Raw genomic sequence first — 21483 nt, forward strand, 5'->3', positions numbered from 1 at the left:
CCACCTCACCGGGCGCTCACTCCCTGCTCTGCCCTCAGTCACCTCACCCGGGCTCTCACTCCCTGCTGCCCTCCCACCTCACTGGGCTCTCACTCCCTGCTGCCCTCCCACCTCACCCGGGCTCTCATTCCCTGCTGCCCTCAGTCACCTCATCAGGCTCTCACTCCCTGCTGCCCTCCCACCTCACTGGGCTCTCACTCCCTGCTGCCCTCCCACCTCACCCGGGCTCTTATTCCCTGCTGCCCTCAGTCACCTCATCAGGCTCTCACTCCCTGCTGCCATCCAACCTCCCACACCCGGGCTCTCACTCCCTGCTCTGCCCTCCCACCTCACCCGGGCTCTCACTCCTTGCTGCCCTCCCACCTCACAGGGCTCTCACTCCCTGCTCTGCCCTCCCACCTCACCAGGCTCTCACTCAGTTCTGCCCTCCCACGTCACTTGGCCCTCACTCACTGCTGCCCTCCCACCTCCCACACTAGGGCTCTCACTCCATGCTCTGCCCTCCCACTTCACAGGGCTCTCACTCCCTGCTCTGCCCTCAGTCACCTCACCGGTCTCTCACTCCCTGCTGCCCTCCCACCTCCCACATCCGGGCTCTCACTCCCTGCTGCCCTCCCACCTCACAGGGTTCTCACTCCCTGCTCTGCCCTCCCAACTCACAGGGCTCTCACTCCCTGCTCTGCCCACCCACCTCCCTCACCCGGGCTCTCACTCCCTGCTGCCCTCCCACCTCCCTCACCCGGCTCTCAGTTCCTGCTGTCCCCCCCCCCCCCTCTCCCCTGTGTGTCCGCCTGGCTGACACAGCGTCCCGGGCACCCCAGTACTTCACAGGTATTTAAATGACCATTTGTTTGTTAATGAGGCTTTGTTCACCTCTTAGCGCCCCTGCAGCTCCACTCTTGACTGTGGCTGGAATCGCCCGGCCCCCACAGAGCAGTCTCTCTGATTACTTACTGCTGCTCCCCGAGGTGTTTGCTGAAGTTAAAAAAAAACCACACAGGTGCGATGTGTCTCAAGCTCCGCGGGCCGCCACTGAAGGCTTGCCGGGCCGCTACTGGCCCATGGGCTGTATGAGTACCCCTGCCCTAAGAGAACCGGATGTAAAATCTTGTGGGATTGATGCAAAAAATCTGAAAAGATACTGTGATCTGCTATAAAATAAAAGGTAGTACAAACAAAGCACTGCCAATGAGGCCTGGTGTCTATAGCGCTGCGTAGTCTGAGAGGTGCTGACAGCCCCACTCACTCTATGCCTGCAGGGGAGCACACATTGTGCAGTAACACAAAAAAATCATTTTGCCCACCAGTTGCTGAGTCACTGGCCAATCATCATCCAATCAGTGACTTTGTGGAATTGAGTTAACTATCACTGACGGTGCCATGCAGGTGGCAGCAGTTTTTGAAATACAACAAGGCAAGTCGTCACCCCCTGGATTCATCATCACTCTCAGTCGGAGCAAGGGGCAGTGCACTGCAGTGTAGGCTCAGGGTTATTACTACTCTCAAGAGAGGATGTAATTGTAAGAGTCTGTTTCACAGACTTATCCATGGGATGTCACATGGCTTGGTTCCTAAGGCTCAGCTTTACTTTGCCCTGCAGCCAAAGCCTGAGGTCGCCCTATGCTGTGTGATGACAATTTGTGTTCATTATTAGTAGAGAAGAAACTCAACTTTGAAGGTGGCAGTGTATAATGCAGGCTCACTAGCAGCACAGTTTGCAAAGCATTGCCTGCAGGCACCACGCTGCTCCCGCTTTTGCAATGGTCTGATTCTATTTGTAGTTTCTTATGCCTAGTAGTGCTGCTGTGATAGGAGGCGTTATAAACGCATGACTAAGCATTTTAGTGTGGTGATGGGGACTTCCATGCTAAACTGCATTCGTCTAACCATTGATGCATGATACTTGGCAGAGCTGTACTTCCAGCCTGAAAAAAACGTGCTTTAATTTCCACACCCTTAATTGTCCATGTTGCCCCCAACACCAATTCCTTACCTCCCTCTGTGTATCCCCTGCCTTTCCTGCTACCCCACCAGAAATTCTAAAAAAGGGTTACGACTGTATCATATCTCTTTTTTAGGTCAAGCCTAGAGTCAGAGTGCATGCAGTGTCAGTTATATGTTTTGTAAACAGTTTTGTAAATTGTTCATTGTGCATAACCTGAAATGTTTTATTTCTCCATTTTCCTATCCTGCTTTTTCCAATTGCCTTTTTTCTATCCCTCACACTTTAATATTCCTCCAATATTTATGTGTTTTACCCTTTTAGGTTTTTTAATCTCTGCCATTGTTTCCCTCAACTCTGCCATGTAGCACGCATCAGGTGTTAGACTAACGCATTTTAGTGTGGTGGTATGCATCACTGCGCTGAAATGGAAAGTCATGTATTTGTAGTGCCTCAGTATCAATCCAGAGTGCTATTAGTGCACTGATAGAAACTTAAATCCAGATTGCAGCTCAGGGTTTGCTCTGCTTGCGCAGGTTTGGGGCGGCTGGCTTAGTTCGTGACTGGGCTGGCTTAGGAAGGCTGAGCGCAGAGGCTGCAATGTAACAAGGTTTATTCACTTCCCCTTGACACCGGCTATCCATTCAGGTTAAACGTGTTACTCACTGTGAGACTAGTCACATGATGGCACCTCACAGTGTTAAAATGATGGCCAAGACCTTCTATCAAGAGACTCGCTCTCTTTAAATATTGGCGAACAGGCACGTGCGAGCGGAAAACTTGACAGTAATGGAATAATGTGACAGTCTTTTGACTCGTGGCCAGTCCCATCCCAGTCCAGGCAGCCGCAGGATTGGTGGTGTCTGACAGACAGCACTGAACTCATCTCAGAATGCATGCCGTGGAGCAGCCGGCAAGGAGTCGTCAACTCGACTACTGAAGAAGCGCGGCTGCAGCCGACTCTGAAGACAGCTGCACCCAGGAGGGAGAGAGTGTGACTACACCAGCAGCAGGTAAGGGAACCTTGCACCCACCTTGAAACTTAATCTCGCTCCACGTGGGCCAGTACTAGCTTCCCTAGTCAGTTTGGTCTTGAATTCCCACAGAGCAGGCCAGAAAAACAAGTTATGGATTATACTCATGCACTCAGCAGGTAATGGCCGCCTTCAGGGATGAAGGGGTTTGCACTTAGCATCTAACCCCGAAAATAGCAAGCTGCCCTCCCGGCACTTCACAGAAGATAAACAGCAGTTATCTGCAGCGCCACAAGAAGTAAGGGACCATGAATGAGAACCCTACCTACACTGAGAATCTTTCGCCCACACCCTCATAAAACACCAGAGAAACCCATACACTCTCCCACTCTACACCCAGCATCCACGCTTCCATACTTCCCTTCCACATAGGACTGCTGTGGCACACCCCCTGCATACAAGACTGCCGCGGGTGAGCAGGCCTACACATAAACAAGCTGGAAGCTGAACCCAAGGGAGCAATCACGAGGATGGATGCAGCCTCCCTACAGCCTCAGTCTGTTGGCGCCTGAGTGAGTCCAGCCCCTAGCATCGACAACTTGATACCTGGTTACGGTAATGAGGGGCAGCGGTAATGGTGCTGGTCCAACTTTCAGCATGGCCAGCAGCTGTGTCACTTACGAGCCTGGTGTTTTCAATAGCTCTGGTACAGCTGCAGCCTGCTGGTGTGATCTGGTGCTGCGGGGTGGGGCAGGTAGTAGTGTACCAACCGGGCTGACACCACTCAGCTGCACTCCTCAGTTATAATTTTTATGTGGATTGATTAAACAGTACTGTCTTTGAAACAAACAGCATCCTGGTAGGCTGTAAGGTGTGCGCCTCACTCGCCTGAGCCTTCTCAATGCCCGTGCTGCTGTCCGGGGCGGCTCGCGAGTACGAGGTCAGTGGCCTTCCAGAGCTGGTGCTTTGCAGTAATTTTAAGAACTTCTTCTAGTTTCTCTTTGGTGAAATGGGTTTAACTTCTGATATTTATATGCTTAACTCATCTTTATTACTTGACTTTGCTTGCAAGAAAGAGTCACTCGTACACAACAGCAAAGAGCTCTTCAACATCCGCAAGTAACTCTCCAACCCCAGCTGCAACTCCAAAAACATCCTGCCGTCGCAAGACCTCTGCAACTCCCAAGCCACCTTCTTCCACCACAAAATCGCAGGCATCCATTACAGCTTCCACACACAGACTCCCCCCAACTCTCCCCAACATCAACGACGCCTCAGAATCACCTCTCCCAGCCACACCTACCTCCTGCTCTCCAGGACCCACGTCAACAACAATGACACCATCAAAATTATGAGCACCGTCCACTCCGGATCTCTGGTCGACCTCTGCTCACACCACGTCTTCAGCAAAGCAAGCACCATCGTCGCACCCCACCTCCGCAAGATCATTAACACCTACTTCAAGACCACCAGCTTCCCGGAAAAGCTGGCAAGACGCCGAGATCAACATCCTACTCAAGAGACCCAAGGTGGACCCCAAGGACCTCAAGAACTTCAGTACCATCCCCCTGCTCCCATTCCTGTTGAAAGTCATTGAGAAAATGGTCAACAAGCAACTGACACGGAGGGGTGTAGCCAACAACATGGCTGAGTAGTACATGTGCCTGCGCTGCTCCGGCAACTCTCAGCGATCCAACAAATTTAATGATGGCCTGAAGTCCGGAAAACCAAAGTTTTACCATCCGTAGGGGTCCCTGATCCCCCCTGACGACATTGAGTGTATTCTGAGAGCTGGGGTGTTCCTATTTCCAAGGCGGCGAAGAAGAGCTCGGAGGCCTCGGAACGCGATCCAAGATGGCGCCACTGGGGCGCTGAGCCCGATCGCGGGCCAATTGCTGGGCACCTCGGACGTACGGCTCCGTCTCCCTCTGGTTCGGCTGAGATCACAGAGGTGGACCGGGGCTCCAACGGGACACTGCATAGGTCCTGGGGAGCTGGAGGGTGGTCTGGAGGGGGTGAGGACGCTGGGTCTGGCCTAGTGGCCCAGTGGAAGCCTGCTGCGTCTCAAGGTGAGGGCTGGCCCTGGGGAGAGTGGCGCTGACAGTGGAGGCTTTGGAGGACCCGAGGCCATGGCTGGACGCAGAGTGAGGCGCCCGCCCCATCTACCCGCTGGGTCATGGAGTGGGGGAATCGGCCTGAGCCCTCCGAGAACACTGACACTAGAGGGTCTCCTGGAGCTGCGGTGAGAGTGCGGGGGTCCCGAAAAGTCAGTAAGACTATACGGGGGCCAACATCATTGCGGGCCCAAAATGAGACTTTGAGCGGCCCGTCTCCCACCCCCCTCGCTTCACCGTGCCTGATGAGTGAGGGATCATGGCAAGAGGAGGCCTCCGATCGTTGCCAGGTGGCAGTGGAGGGCGCTGCTCGGTTCGGACAAATTCTCGACTTTTTTCTTAATAGAAAGAGCGCACCGAGCGCTGCTGGCTAGCCCACCGGCAGGAGGTAGGCCTCGGACAGTCATTGCACGCTTCCTGAATTTTTTGGACAGAGATATGATTCTAAGGGAAGCTAGAAAACTTGGGGAAATCTGCCTAGAAAATGCCCAAATAATGATTTTCCCGAACTACAGCAAGGAAGTGCAGAGGCAGAGGCGCTCCTTCGACGTGGTTAAGGCCAAGCTGAGAGACTTTCACATCCAGTACATGCTCTTATTTCCTGAAAAGCTGAAAGTGATATACAAGGAGAAATCATACTTTTTCAAAACCCGGAAGAGGCATGGCAGTGGCTGGAGGAGCGCCCTCCTCTGACAAGACACACGTCTGGGGTTCAAAAGGCGCCTGCTATGGGGAGATCCATGGAAGGCCAGAGAGGATCGCCAAAACCAACGAGACTGAGGCAGAGACATGGAAGCCGAAACCTGGCTGTAACCCCATATCCCAAATCCGGATCTGTACGCCTGCGGAGGCGGAGCACGGCCTTTCTCGATTCTAATCAGCCGAGGGGCTCTAGGTTCCGCTGCCTTGCGGAAAAAGCACAGTCGGAAGGGGAGGGAGAACCTGGAGATACCTCCTCCGAGGGAGAAGAATCAGAAGAGCAATAACTACATCCCCTAGTAGTAGCAATAAATGATATGGAACAGGAGACTACACAAGAGACAGGGTCTTCTCAGGGGGTCCCCCTGGACTCCAATTCATGAAGATGGGATAGTAATGGCTTACCGAGTATTGACTATGTGGCCAAGGAGCACGTATGTTTGACCCCCCTTCTGTTTCCTTTGTTCTTTTGGTCTAACTTTCTTTCTTGTTCTTACCTGCTCGTGCTTCTACCTTTACAAGTTCCTCTGTTAGAGGTTTAGAGCGGGTTTCTCATATTTTGGGGGTGAGATTGGGTGGGCGACAGACCTCCTTCACCTGGAAAGCTTTATCTATGTCTTTTGGATGGCGATGGGACTGGAGGGGAGAGGGAGGTGGGTAGGGGGCGTTATCCGGGTGGAGTTACATTGCTTACAGGAAAGGGAGGGGGGAAGTTTTGGATGAGTGTTGGGGATGTTCACAGTTAACTTTTTAAAGCATGCCACAAACAGAACTGATCCATACACTTGCATACCACACACCAGACACCTGCCTTTGCATGAGCTAGTCAGGACTAATGTCCCCTGTGGTGCTGGGTAGCCCAGGGAAGTCCGCGCAAGACAGAGGCAGTGTTCAAATCCTTACATGGAAGGTGAATGGCCTGGGCACCAAGATAAAAAGGGGGTTGGTTATGTCCTATGTTAGAAGGGTAGCCCTAGACAAAGTCCTGCTGCAGGAGACCCATTTACATGGTACACGATGCGGGTTCCTTGCCAGGGTGTCGTACAAGGTTCTGGCCCATGCTGGGTACATGTCGGGCTCTAGAGGGGTTGCCATACTGAATAAGAAGTCCCCCCCTTTTGCAGTCACACGAACATGGATGAACCCGCAAGGCACTTATGTCGGTATAACGGGAACATGGGGACGTCAGAAGATGACGATCATTTCTGTTTATTCACCACCAAAACTTCAGGCTAGAACCCTCGCCGGTTTAGCTGATATCCTTTTGAATATGCCAGACACACTGCATGTAGTGGGAGGGGACTTCAATGATGTTATGTACGCTTCATTGAACAGGTCAAGGGAGCGGACTGATCCCCAACCACTGTACCCCCCTGGCGAAGTGCATCGACACGCTAGGATTGACGGACACCTGGAGATGGCTCCACCCGGACGCTAGAACTTACTCTTATTTTTCAATGGACCCCAAAGTGTATTCCAGATTGGACTATGTCTTCCTTCCCCCGCCATTCTCTTAGCACGGAGGATAAGGCAGAATATCAGGTGCGGGGAACCTCGGACCACTCACCTCTTCTGGTGATAGTAGGGAGGAGACACAGAACAGAGGGCAGGACCTGGCGACTGACGGCATGGGACCTCCAGAATAAGGACTTACTGCGGGATTTAGGGCGGACATGAAGGTGTACTTCACAGAAAATCTAGGATCGGTACAGTCAGGGGTGATACTATGGGAAGCTTTTAAGACGGCCATGCGTGGTAGGGCCCAGAACAGGTTAGCAGGGGAAAAGAAGAGGAAGCAGGGCGAACTACATGACCTGGAAATTCGTATTTTGGAGCTAGAGTGGCGGCTCGTGGCAGATCGTGTCGCAAAATCTCTTCGACTATTAGTGAATACACAGCAGCAATATAAGTCTGGGAAACTCTTGGTGTGGCTGAATCGTAAAGAGAAGGCTGCGAAATGGGTGGAACAAGTGTCAGATAGCCAAGGTCATATTAGGCGGACTGATGTACAAACAGCGTAGGCATTCTCTGACTACTATGAGAAGTTCTACAAGGCCAGAGACCTATACTCGACAGAGGATGTAGGGCACTATTTAGACAGTATTGAGACCCCCCTTTTAGCGGAAGAAGATCAGGCGAGTCTGGAGGAAGATATAACAGTCACAGAGGTCAGGGAGGCCCTAGCCAGACTTTGCCCGGGGAAATCCCCTGGACCGAACGGGTTCCCCGCAGAATTCTTTAAAAAAATAGCGGACCTACATACTAATCACCTGCTGGCGTTGTTCTTGGGGATGGTTCAGGAAGGCACGCTGCCTCCGGATCTACGTATGGCCACTATTATACCAATCTATAAACAAGGTAAGCCACCGGAGGAGTGTGCGTCGTATCGCCTCATTTCTCTACTAAACATGGAGGTTAAACTACTGGAGACGATTCTGGTGCTGCAGCTGAGACGCGTGATTCCAGATCTGGTCCACCTTGATCAGACCGGCTTCCTGCCAGATAGGGCAACCAGGTTAAATTTGAGGAGAACTCATAATTGGTTGATGGAGGTGTGTGACCGTCAGGACTCCCATGTGTTCTTATCTTTGGACGCCGAAAAAGCATTTGACACAGAACACTGGCCCTTCCTGGAGGGAGTATTGCTTAAGTTTGGCTTTGGTCCTAAGTTTAGGAGGTGGGTAGGCCTCCTTTATACTGACCCGAGAGCGAGGGTAAAGGTCAATGGGGTGTTGTCAGTGGATTTTCCCATGTGGAGAGGGACCCGGCAGGGGAGCCCTCCATCACTGCTATTGTTTGCCCTTACCATAGAAATAGTGGCGTCTGAGATAAGACTCTACATAAGGATAAGAGGGTTTAAAACTGACCGGATCTATACGGTTGAGGAGAAAATATCGCTATACGCGGATGACATCCTCCTATATGTCACCCACCCAGAGGTCTCAATACCACGACTATTTACCCTGCTGGGCCGCTACGGCTCTGATTCAGGGTACACGATAAATTGGCATAAGTCACTCCTGTACAGCCCTAGGGGAGAGGAGGTATGGGCTACCCTGCCTGACGCGCTTCGGGTCACGGGCGAGGGGTTTACATGTCTGGGGATATAAGTGACGAAGGACCGATCACTCTCATATCAGAAAAATATTCATTGAGTGCTCACAAAATTCGCTAGTGACACAGCTAGATGGAAGTCTCTCCACCTCACCATTCTAGGACGTGCAGCAATAATCAAGATGATAACCCTGCCACGGTTCTTGTACACCCTACAGAATGAGTATTCCCCCTTCCCCGACAGGTTTTTCAAGATATAAATGAAGAGCTCCGGTCGTTGCTTTGGCTGGGGAAACATCTTAGAATAGGCCTAGAGACACTGCAGAGTAACAAATATAATGGAGGGATCTCCTTACCCAATCTTGAGGCGTATTATTGGGCGTAACATTTATCGCCAATAAATAACTGGCTCCATGCCCCGGCCGATCACCCTACATATAGATTGGAGAGAGGGACAATGGTGCAGCGCACCTGTCTGCATTACATATATGGAGGCAGGGGAGGGGAAAGACTACTCTCAGCAACGCGTGTGACTGTGGTGACATGAGAGAGGGCGACTAAGAGGATTGACTGGGTACACAAACCGACTAAACAAACACCGATATGGCACTATACATGGTTAAAGGAATTGCATAAACTGAAGGGGTTTAAAAGGTGGGATGACATTGGTATCTCTGTTCTGGGAGATCTGCTGAAAAGGGGAGCTCTGAAGTCCTTCCAGGCGTTGAGGGTGGAGTATGGATTGCATCATACTCAGTACTTGAAATACGAGCAGGTACGTCATGCATGGAGGGGAGAGACGGTGCTCACAGGTCCCCTGCCGGAGTATGCACCGCTTGAGGGCCGTCTGCTGCAGGAACACGTCCCGACTAAACTATTTTCCCTGACCTATAACAACGTTGATTAACAATATGCCTGACGGACTGGTGAAATTGAAAGGAACGTGGGAACTAAATCTGGGGGAGATGGACACACTTGACTGGGAGACAGCCGACAGCCTTGATGCTCCTCAGGTAAATTTCGATAAAGTCTCGGCTACGGCTCATACAATTTAAAATCCTCCATAGGGTTTAATTACGATAGACACCGATTGCAACGGATGGGGCGGGATAGTGATCCTAACTGTCTGCGTTGTGGGTATGTGAAGGGAGAATTTAATCATACCATCTGGGACTGCCGTGTAATCCAGGACTACTGGGCCAAGGTATTAAGGGCCCGATGTAGTTAATCCCAGATTACCCGTTCTTAAATACCGAATCATACCGATTCGGTATTTAAGAACAGGCAAATTGGATGTAGGTAATTTTAACAAAAAAAATTACAGAATCGGTAAGTTTCGGTAATTACCGAATAGGTAAATACCGATTCGGCAATTGCCATTCATTCCTCTGGGCCTGGAGGCCCACAGGAATGAATGCCAATTACCGAATCGGTATTTACCGATTTGGTAAAAGGGGGAAACATTGAAGGGTGGCAGGGCGTCATTTTGACACTCTGTTGCACCCCTCAATTGTGTATGTCTGCAACATGGCACTGTTGGAAAAGCAAAAAAAATGCTTTTTCCAAGGTTTTCATTATTTACCACCAACTTGTAGTTGGTGGTAAATAACGAATACTAAAAGGGGAAAAGCACTCATTTGAGTGCTCCCTACATAACAAAATCGGTAATTTACTGATTCGGTAGTTTAAGGAATCAGTAATTTACTGATTCCTTAAAATACCGATTCGGTAAATTACCGAATCAGTAAAATGCCCACCTACATCTCATTTTCCAAATACAGGTCGGTAACGGACAAAATTACCGATTTTCAGCCGTTACCGACCGGTATTTGCCTACCTACATCTGGCCCCTAAGTGAATTAAGTGACATACTGGAAACAACCCTCCCAGTGGAGCCTAAACTGGTTCTGTTGGGTATAACAAATGAAGTGGATCTGAATCGCCCACTCTTGATTTTCCTTACACTGGCTTTGGTGGTAGCTAAGAGAGATGTGGCTAGAGCTTGGGGCGCTCCCATACCTCCTCGACTAGATGAATGGAGATGAGGCATGGATATTTACATGGCAGCGGAGAGGGTCACATACAAAGCTAGAGGTTGCCCTAAGAAGTTCAAATAGTGTGGGGGAAATGGAGATGCAATTATGGTCTGGATGGAGGACTGTGAAAGAAGGAGATCAGGCCACCCTGTTGTCCTGGTGCATGCGGGGGGGATATAGACGGCAATGTGTAATGTTGCGATAGGTGGAGCACCACTGTATCCATGGGTAGTGTTTTCTGGGAGATTCTGGGAGGGATGGGTGGAGGGTGGAGGGGGGTAGGGTATGGTGGACAATTTCATGTGACATGCTTATGTTTATATGTTTTAAAAAAGCAAATAAATGTTTTTTTTTTTTTAAAACAAGCAACTGACACGCTTCCTCGAAGAGAGCAATGCTCTGGACGCATCCCAATCGGGAATCCAAAGCAACCACAGCACTGAAACCGCCTTCATCGCCGCCACAGATGACATGGGGACCCTGTTAGACAGTGGTGAAACAGTGGCACTTATCCTCCTGGATCTGTCGCCGCCTTCGACACCGTCTGCCACCACACCCTACACACACACCTCCACAACACAAGGATCTGCGATAAAAAACTGGACTGGACCACCTCTTTCCTCATCGGAAGAACACAGAGTGTCCCCCCCTTCCGCCTGGAAGCCACCAAGATCATCTCCGGTGTACCCCAAGGATCCTCACTCAGCCCAACACTCTTCAAAGTCTACATGGCACTGCTCACCAACATCGTCCGATTGCACCACCTCAAATACACCGACGACACTCAGCTGAGCCTCTCCATCACCAATGACCCCACCACAGCCAAAACCAACCTCCACGAGGGAATGAAGGCTGTCGCCGAATGGATGAAGAACTGCCGCCTGAAGCTGAACTCGGACAAGAGGGAGGTCCTCATCCTCGGATCCACTCCCTCCGCCTGGGATGACTCCGGTGGCAGGCAAAACTGGGAGCCACACCTAAACCCACCGACCACGTACGCAACCTGGGAATCATCCTAGACTCATCACTATCAATGACCCATCAAGTCAACACCGTCTCATCGTCCTGCTTCAACACCCTCCATATGCTCATCAATATCTACAAATGGATCCCCACCGAGACCAGAAAGACGGTCACCCAGGCCCTCGTCAGCAGCAAACTGGACTACGGCAACACACTTTAAGCAGGAGCCCCGGCCAAACTCCAAATGCGACTCCAACGCATAAAGAACGCCTCTGCATGCCTCATCCTCGACATCCCCTGCCACATCACAAAACACCTGAGAGACCTACACTGGCTCCCCGTCAACAAGAGGATATCCTTCAAGCTCCTCACCCACGCCCACAAGGCCCTCTACTACCCTAGCCCAGCGTTCCTCAACACACAACTCACCTTCTACACCCCGTACCGCCAGCTCCGCTCCGCTGACCTTGCCCTCGCCACCATCCCACGCATCCGAAGAATGACCACCGGCGGAAGATCGTTCTCCCACCTCGTCGTCAAGACATGGAACACCCTCCCCATCGACCTACGGCAGACCCAGAACCTACTGACCTTCAGGAGATGCCTCAACACATGGCTGTTGGAGCAGTAGCAACCCCCCAGCCCCTCTCTCCCCCACCTCCCCAGCGCCTTGAGACTCTCATAGGTAAGTGGTGCACTTTACAAAATATTGATTGATTGATTGATTGATAGTTGTTGAAATGTCATTTATAATTACACTGAATTATTGAGAATGTCATACATAGCAATCTAAAACCTTTTCAGCTATGTTCCCTGCTCTGTCATTCTCTCTCCTCATGTTTTAATTTACAATGTGATTCCATCTCAAAAATAAAAATTCCATTCTTTCACTCCGACTCTGTGCATATGTTTAATTTTCACTTATTTCACTTTTCCTTCTTTGTACTACTTGCAATTTGTTTAAAAAATAAAAATTCCTTTCTTCCACTCTGACTCCGTACATGTGTTTAATTTTAATTTATTTCACGCTTCCTTCTGTGTACTACTTGCAACTTGCTTCAAAAAATAAAAATGCCCTTCTTTCACTCTGACTCGTGCATGTATTTATTTAATTTTCATTTATTTCACTGCTTCCTTCTTTGTACTGCTTGCCACAAAAAAAAAACATTCTTTCACTGTGACTCCGTCCGTGCATTTATTTAATTTTCATTTATTTCACCTTTCTTTCTTTGTATTTGTTGCGATTTGCTTGGAAAATAAGCATTCCATTGTTTCACTTCGACTCTGTGTATGAATTTATTGTTCATTTATTTAACCTTTCGTTCTTTGTACGGCTTTCGATTTGCTTCCTGTCTCTTGTGTAGCAGTGGCTCAGTGGCTCCAGTAATCAGAGAAACACGTTAATTTATAGCTTGAGCCTGTCTGGTATCCCATGAAATCGTGTATCCCCGTGCTCAGCCCGAGCAGAGATCGACTGCTTCTGTCTGATCCTGCCCGGGCTGAGTTAAGTCTCCGAAGACGGCCGAAGTGAAGGGGATACACGATCCCAAGGGGATACCAGATATTACACAACACCGGCTGAAAGTTAAGAAGCACTTGTGTCTTGTTTACATTCAGTTTATAGCCCGAGGAAAAGGCCGAATTTCTTAGCTTCTGTATTGATGCCCTCTATTGGAAATGCTGGATCGATCGTAAAGATGGCTAAATCATCTGCATACGCAGTGACTTTCAGCTGCCGCTGCCCTATAATAAACGGGAGTATAAGTGAGTATTTGTCTTTTTTCAGTTAGCTAGTAGACAGACTGCATACATCTTCTCTTACTGTACTGTGACACGTGTAGGGTGTTATTGTGGGAAAGTGGAGTATTATTTGGGATGAATGCGTGCAGCTCATCACAAGTGGTAATCTCACTATTCTTGTTAGGTCCAATTTATACCTGAGTTCAACCCCTGGTAGCACAGAGAAGACAGAAGAAAATGAGTTAAGTATTTACCAAAATGGTTAAAAAGTCAAAACCACAACGCAATAAAAACCCCACTCCAATTTATGAAAATAGAGAATATTTTGAACAAAAAGAAACCAACAAGAAAAAAATCCAATAAGGGAACCAGAATGTTGAATTTTGAAAGTTTTAAATAAATAGTGCCAAAAAATGCAAAGCACCAGCCACAGGGAACTGGTCGCATAAGACCTGGGCAAAGTCAAAGTTAGGGATGACCATGCTCAATCACCAGTCTGATGCAAGGACTGGGTTCACCCAGGTCAGGTGTTACCTTCTTAGAAACAATTATGGATGTTGAGAGGTTGTTGATGCATTCTTCGACGCCAAAGGCGGTAAGGCTCAGGGCCGGAGACCGGGGTCCCATTGCGCTCGCTGATGAAGGCAGGGGGAGTTCTGGTTACCATATCCTGAAGGTCTTCAGTATTGATCAAGTTCTCATTGACGACATGTCGAGGAGGCTGCAGGATAAAGTCAAACTGGCCTCTGCATCAAGGAATTCTGACGTTGAGTGTAGAACATTGCTGGTACCACAGTGAAGTTAGATCCTCCATTGTTGCAAACATGGTGGATCGACTTGGCAGGTTGGTCGGATCTTTTGTCAGAGCTCCTGACAAAAAGTTCTGAAAAGAGTTTCTAAGTCCTAGCATTTAGGTTTTGGGCAGGAGGAGTATGCTCTGACACCAGCCAAGGGTTCCATGATCTCAGGAACAGCAATTGGGGGTCAGGACTTATTACAATAGAAGCCTCCAGCAGGGTCTAGGGCAGGTCCATTTGAAACTGGTTAGCTGGGCTCCTTCAGGAGAGTAGTCTTCTTGCAGGTTTTTTTCCCTGTAGCTTTGCAGGAGGTCAGCCAATTGCCTGTTGGAGTCCTCTTCTTAATCCTGGGTACAAGTGGGAGCAGATCCCATTCTTGGGGTTCTCCTTACAGATCACATCAGTAGGAACAGTCCTTCTTCTGTTTTCCACAGGTCCAACAGTGTTCTCAATGTAGATGCTGTAGATGTTGGGGTGTCACATTTATGCCCGGTGTCACTCTGTGGGTGGAGGGAAGTTCTCACCACCCCCTAATTACTGGAGTAAAAGTTCCCCGAGGTGACCCTACCTAATTTTGCAGCATTTGTCATGTTTTTACCTTTAAACTATCCCAAAATGCCTCTCTAGGTCTAAAAGGAACATAGCAGAGCCCTTTATCTTTTGTGGAGAGATACCTATGCCCATCCAGCAGTGTGACTGTGATAATGGGCACACTCTCCATAGTGCTCATTCAAAACCATTTCTGGGGGCAGCTCCTCTCCCCGATGGATGGGTACCAGGCTGTCTAGCGGGACAGTAGAGGAGGTAAGACCAGGTGTGTGCAACATCTGTCTGTGACAGGACAGACACTATTTAAAGTTAGTTTTGTTCTTGGGCACAGTCCAGACAGCCATACTGTTAGGGGAAGGTTACCCACTCTCCCTTTGTATCAACTTTGGGAGCTACTTCACCCCTAATCAAGGAGCATTTTAGCTCATTGATGACAATGCACACTGGCAGAAAGGCACATTTGGCTAAGACAGGAAAATGATAACTTTCTAAAAGTGTCATTTTCAAAATTGTCATATAAAATCCAACTTGAATATTAAGTTGGATTTTAGAGTACCATTAACTCCTTGCCTGTGGGGCTGATTCCCCCGCTGTGCTGGGGGGAGGGGAGGCGCACAGTGCCCCGGTGGTCATGATGAGCTCAGCTCGTCATGAGTCATGGTGGCCATGCGCTCATGAAAAGCTGAGCTCATCACGGCCACACCCTTTTCTCTAGAACATTCAGCACAGCTGGGGAATTAGCCCCACGTGCGAGCTCGCCATGAGCACACGGCCACTGTGGCTCATGACGAGCTGAGCTTGTTATGAGCATGGGAGGGGTTAAAGGTGAGAGGATGTGGCCGACCAGCTAGGGCAGAGGACCTCAAATCTAGGGAACCTGGTTCGAGTTTCGACAACAACACCTATCATCCTATGTTTCCTGGACAAATCACTTAACCTATTCATGCTTAAAATAAAAATGAATGTGTCCTTGTGTAACGCAACTTGTGCTTATGTAAAGTGCTCTGATACCTGATACCTTCGGGTCAAGTTCACTCTAAATAAAGCTCTGAGGGAAAAAATGTGCCTTAAACAATTTTTCAAACTACTCCCAAACTATAGTTACACATTGAAAGGTGTTTTTTTTGTAAAACAGTGATTTCCTATGGAAGAGTCAGCCTTGCCACAGTGAATAATACCTTTGGAGGTTTTTGACTGCCAGGACTTGTAAAATATAAAATATACATGTCCTATGTATTAAATACCATGCACCCTCCCTGTTGTGGAGATTAAATGAAGTCTCCATTTTAACTTTCCTTTTTAACTTAGCATATTTTACTAATGGTGGTTTGAGCATGTTTTCACTAACATGGGAATGTGCCCCACACACATTTATTCCTGGTAGGCATTGTCACTGTTAGACCTGGCCCTTTTGCAGGGTTATTCCCACACCTTGTGCTTGTTTCCTCCTATTTGTCTGACCCTCTTTTTGTTGGCTTTAGGACTCCTAGCACTTTACCATGCTGACCTGTGCTAAAGTGCATATCTCCCTAAAATGTAATGGTAATTGGTTTCTTCATGATTGGCCTCATTGATTTACTAATAAGCCCCTATTACAGTGTACTGTGTGTGGCCAAGGCCCTGTGAATCACATGCCACTAGTAGGCCTTCAGCACTGATTATGCCACCCACATGAGTAGCCTTGCAAACAAATCTCAGGCCTGCCACTACAGTGTCTGTAGGTATAGCTTTTAACTGCACCTTCAGCCAGGCAATTGTACCCACTTGAAAGGCCCAATGCTACCCTTTTATTACATGTAAGGCATCCCTAAGGTAGTCCATAGGTAGCACCATAGGCAGGGTGCAATGTATTTAAAAGGTAAGACGTGTAGTGTTGTGGTTTACATGTCGTGGTAGTAAAAAAAAGCTAAATTCATTTTCTCTGCAGCAAGTCCTATCCCTCCTATATGTTAGCATTGGAGCAGCCCTGTAGCATCTTACAAGTGTATATTCAAATTGGGACCTGATAGAAAATTGCAGTTTGGGGTCTCTAGACTCAAAATTTAAAAATACACCTTTTGGTAAAGTTGTTTTTTTGAATTGCATGTCTGAAAAAGCCATTTTTAGAAAGTTTTTATCTAAAAGAGGGGTACCCAATATACCCTGGTGGGCTTGGGTAATTAAATATTAGGTAATAGTTCCCATAAAGGATGTATTTAGTGATCTACTTTGTTGGATTATATCTTTTGCATCGGATGTCTGACCATGACATCAAGAAATCAATTAAGATCATACTTGTATATGTTAGTCAAGATAAGATATCAATTCACAAAGCCTGGTGTATTTCTTATTTATTTTATTTTAACACAATTTGCTTATTTCAGGTCTGAAAATGCCACTTTTTGAAAGTTGGCATTTTCTTACTTTAAACATTCTGTGCCTCCACCTGTCTGCTGAATACATTTCTGTGTTAGGGTGACAGTTGGGTTGTTTGTGCATTCACTCTAGACATTCAGACAGACGGAGCTGAGGGGTGCCCTTCATATCCTGATGGCCCATCACCAAGCTGATGGGTCTGCTTGAACTAGAGTGGTGGGGGAGTTGACAATGACACCTGGATATGAGTGTGCCTGTCCTCACACAAAGAGGTCTCCACCCCCTGCAGTGTGTCTGGAGCCAGGGCTGGGAAAGGCAGGGCCTTGTGCACTACAAAGACTGTCCTTTGAGGTTTGCCTACTTCAAAGACTGAAATGGGTATAAGTATTGAACCCATGACCCCATATCTTTAGATCACTTCTAGACTTTCTGCCAGGAAGAAGAGCTGGATACGCTGTCAAGCGGTACTGCCACTTTGCTGTTTGATTTGCTCTGTTGGCCTGCTGCTTGCTGCTTCTGTTCAGGGAGTGAAAGGACTGGACTTTGCTTTCTGTATCCTGCTTCCAAGGTACTCCAAGTGCTTGAGTTGAGCTTGCCTGCTGTTAAGAAATCTCAGGGCCTTCAAAGAATTCACCTGCCTGTGCTAAATATTGGCTAATTTTCTAAACGTGTATGTGTGGAGTCCTTTTATATTGTTTTCACTGTGTTATGGGTGTGTGTGTGTGTGTGTGTGTGTGTGTGTGTGTGCATGTGTGTGTGCGTGTGTTTGTGTGTGTGTGTGTGCAAATACTTTACTCATTGCCCCTGGGATGAGCCTGACTGCTCTATGCCAAGCTACCAAGGGGGTGAGCAGGGGTTATTTTAGGGTTGTAAAATCTACTAGAATGAGGGTCTCTACTTGAACAGGGTGCAAACCACTGCCAACTAGACCCCCCCCTAACAGTCACCCTAAAGTCTCCATAATTAATTCCAGGGTCACACATATTAGACCACAATTATTTTTGTGCTTGTAGGGGACCACTCTTTTGTTTCAGACTGACTGACAATGTTATTCAGCACCTCTGACACAATGTGATAATGCCTATATTTTAATATTTAAACAGTGTCCATGCTGAATTCGGTGAGAAGCACTTCACTCTGAAGTTATCATGGAAGATGCTGTGACTGAAATGCAGTTCTGCAGGCGACATCTTTCATCCTACGAAGGAATATAGTAAAGGAAACAGAAGTGTGCGTTAATGCACTGAGGCCGGCTTCCTGAGACATGGTGTATGAGTACGGTGTTAGATCCAACAGGCCTGGCATATGAGTACTCACAACATGCTGGCCACGCACCCCCCTCTCACGCAGTCACTCTCTATTTATTATGTGCCTCGGCAGGAAGCGCAGCGGACGAGCGCAGCGGGCGCGACGATTGCGCGCCGAAGGCGCGCATAAGGCAAGCTTGTCTGCGCTCGTCCGCGCCTCGGCAGCGCCCGGTGCGCCACCCGCGGCCTTGATCCCCCCGTCCACCAGTAGCTCTCCGCATGTAACGCGTGAGGCTCTACTCCTCCTCAGAGACTTTGCTCATGAAGGTCAACTGTCCTTCCAAGACACCGCCTATCCTCTGCACAATTTTGCGCGCAAAGGCTTATTTACAGGTGGCCTGCTGAATGTCAGGTCCCTGCCCAAACACGCTCACGAAATCGCCCAGCTCATAGATAACCACCATCTTGATGCTCTATTCCTGACGGAAACTTGGACCCACTCTGACTGCAATATAGAATTGGATTGGGCCTGCCCACAAGACTTCAAAATCCTGCATCTCCCACGACCAAAGGGGCGGGGCGGTGGAGTCGGTTTAATCTATAGAGCGTCCTGGTCAGTAAAAACTATTGCTATGGACCCAGTGGTCGGGACCGAAATACTTGGCCTCTCCATCGACTGTCATCTTGGTACTACCTTTACGGCTGTGATTTGTTATCGCCCGCCGGGAGCTTTTAATTCCACTCAGCAGCAGTCGCTCCTCACCACCCTCACTAATATGGCTACCTCTCACAACAACCTGATTGTCTTGGGCGATTTCAACCTTTGGCCCAACGGCAGCCTAGATTCTGCACTTAACAATCTCCTAGTCTCCTGTGAAGGATTGGGACTCTTCCAGCTGATGAACAAACCCACACACTCAGCAGGGCACCAGCTCGATTTAATCTTCTCCTCCCCCCCAGCTAGCACTTCTGAGCGATATTTTGCCGATGTGCTGGACCGACCATGCACTCATCAAATTTTATATAGCAGGTAGCAGGTCTTGCAGACCAACACTCCACGGCCCTGTACCCCCGTACAGAGATTGGAAGGCTCTGGACAAACTCAGACTGAATGGCCCAGTATTTGAAGTGGAAGACAGTTTTTCCATTACCCAACCAGTTGAGGCTAACTATCTATCCCTTTGCACAAGGATTTCCAACACCTCGGAACGCCTCGTTCCTCTGAAAAAGGGCAAACCACAGAGACGAGCGCCGGCCCCATGGTTTGACGACTTTTTAAGAGCTCTCAAACTAGCATGCAGACAAGCAGAGAGAAAATGGAGGCAGGGTTATTCTGACACTCACAAAACCCTCTGGAAAGAAAACCTCCGGGAGTACAAAACTGCCATCGCCCAAAATAAGGCTAAACATTACTGCTCCATCATCACCAACGCCACTAACAGCTCAAAAAGTATCTTTCAGATACTCAAAAACCTAACTAATCCGGACTGTGTCACCTCTACACAGCCTCCCACCCAAGCCCTCTGCGACAACCTTGCAGTGTTTTTCATTAATAAAATTAACACCATTATTCATAACCTGAAAACACCTCCCTTTCCAGGAACTTCTAACACGCAGAGACCAGACACCAGCTCGCGAAACTTGTCGTCTCCAGGCTCTGTCCTCTTGGCTAGACTACGGGAATTTCCCCCAATCCCGGCCTTTGAGTTTGAAAGACTGGCGCTTGGTATCACCTCGGGTTCTCCACTCGACCCCCTACCTCCAAAAGTTTGGAAAATTTTTGGAAGTGAACTCTTTGACACCATGCGCCTTATATGCAACCAGTCTTTGCACAGTGGCGTTGTCCCAACCCCGTGGAAACAGGCACTAATCACCCCTCTCTTGAAGAAACCCTCCCTGAGCTCAGACTGTCTTTCAAACTACCGACCCATCTCTCTGCTGCCTTTCCCAGCGAAGGTCGCCGAACGATGGGTCAGTTCGTGCCTGTCCGCCCACTTGGAACAATACAACCTTCTTGATGATCACCAGTTCGGGTTCCGTCCTGCCCACGGCACCGAAACAGCAGTCTTAACAGCCATGGAGGATCTTCGCATGCGTGCAGACAGGGGCCAGCCAGTGGCGTTGATACTGCTGGACCTGTCTGCCGCATTCGATACGGTCAACCATGGTAGGCTGCTGCAGAGACTTGGTGAAGTGGGAGTGGAAGGCACTGCACTGCTCTGGTTTCACTCCTACCTTTGGGACAGAAGACAGGCTGTCTCCCTTCCCCCATTCCAATCCGCCTTTGCACCAGTACCCCAGGGAGTCCCTCAGGGCTCCTCCATCAGCCCCATCCTTTTTAACGTGTACCTCATCTCGCTAATCAAACTGATCCAATCCTTCGGGATCAAAACTATAAATTACGCTGATGACACACAGCTCATCCTCTCTTGGGAAGGTGAAGATGCCATTCCTTTCTCCACCTTCCACGACTGCCTAAGAGAGACGGCTGGATGGCTACACAGAAACTCCCTCCAGTTCAACTCCGCAAAAACGGAGGTCCTGTTTTGCTCAGGCACTAAGAAACCCCGCCAGTTCCCGAATGAATTTTGGCCCCCAGAGTTCAGTGACAAACCTCTGCCAGTTCCCTCGGTTCGCAACCTGGGAGCCATGCTTGACAACAAATTAAGTATGGAAACCCAGGTGACGAAAACTGTGGGGATCTGCACAGCCCTGCTTCGCTCACTGCGGAAAATCATGCCTCTTCTCCCGGCACAAGCCAGGGCGTCGATAGTCAGGTGTACGATACTCAGTCGCCTTGACTATTGTAACGCCCTGCTCCTGGAGTCTCCAGCCACGCTAATGGATCGACTACAGCGAATTCAATCTGCCGCCGCCAAGCTGGCTCTTGGCTGGACGAGGAGGGCTTCGGCCACAGCAGCTCTGGCTGAGCTACACTGGCTTCCCTTAAAACAACGAGTGGCCTTCAAGTCCCTCTGCATTGTCTTTAAGGCTCTGCACAGACTTGGACCCA

The sequence above is a fragment of the Lissotriton vulgaris genome, chromosome 3_1 (assembly GCF_964263255.1).
Source record: "Lissotriton vulgaris chromosome 3_1, aLisVul1.2, whole genome shotgun sequence".
Classification (NCBI taxonomy): Eukaryota; Metazoa; Chordata; class Amphibia; order Caudata; family Salamandridae; genus Lissotriton; species Lissotriton vulgaris.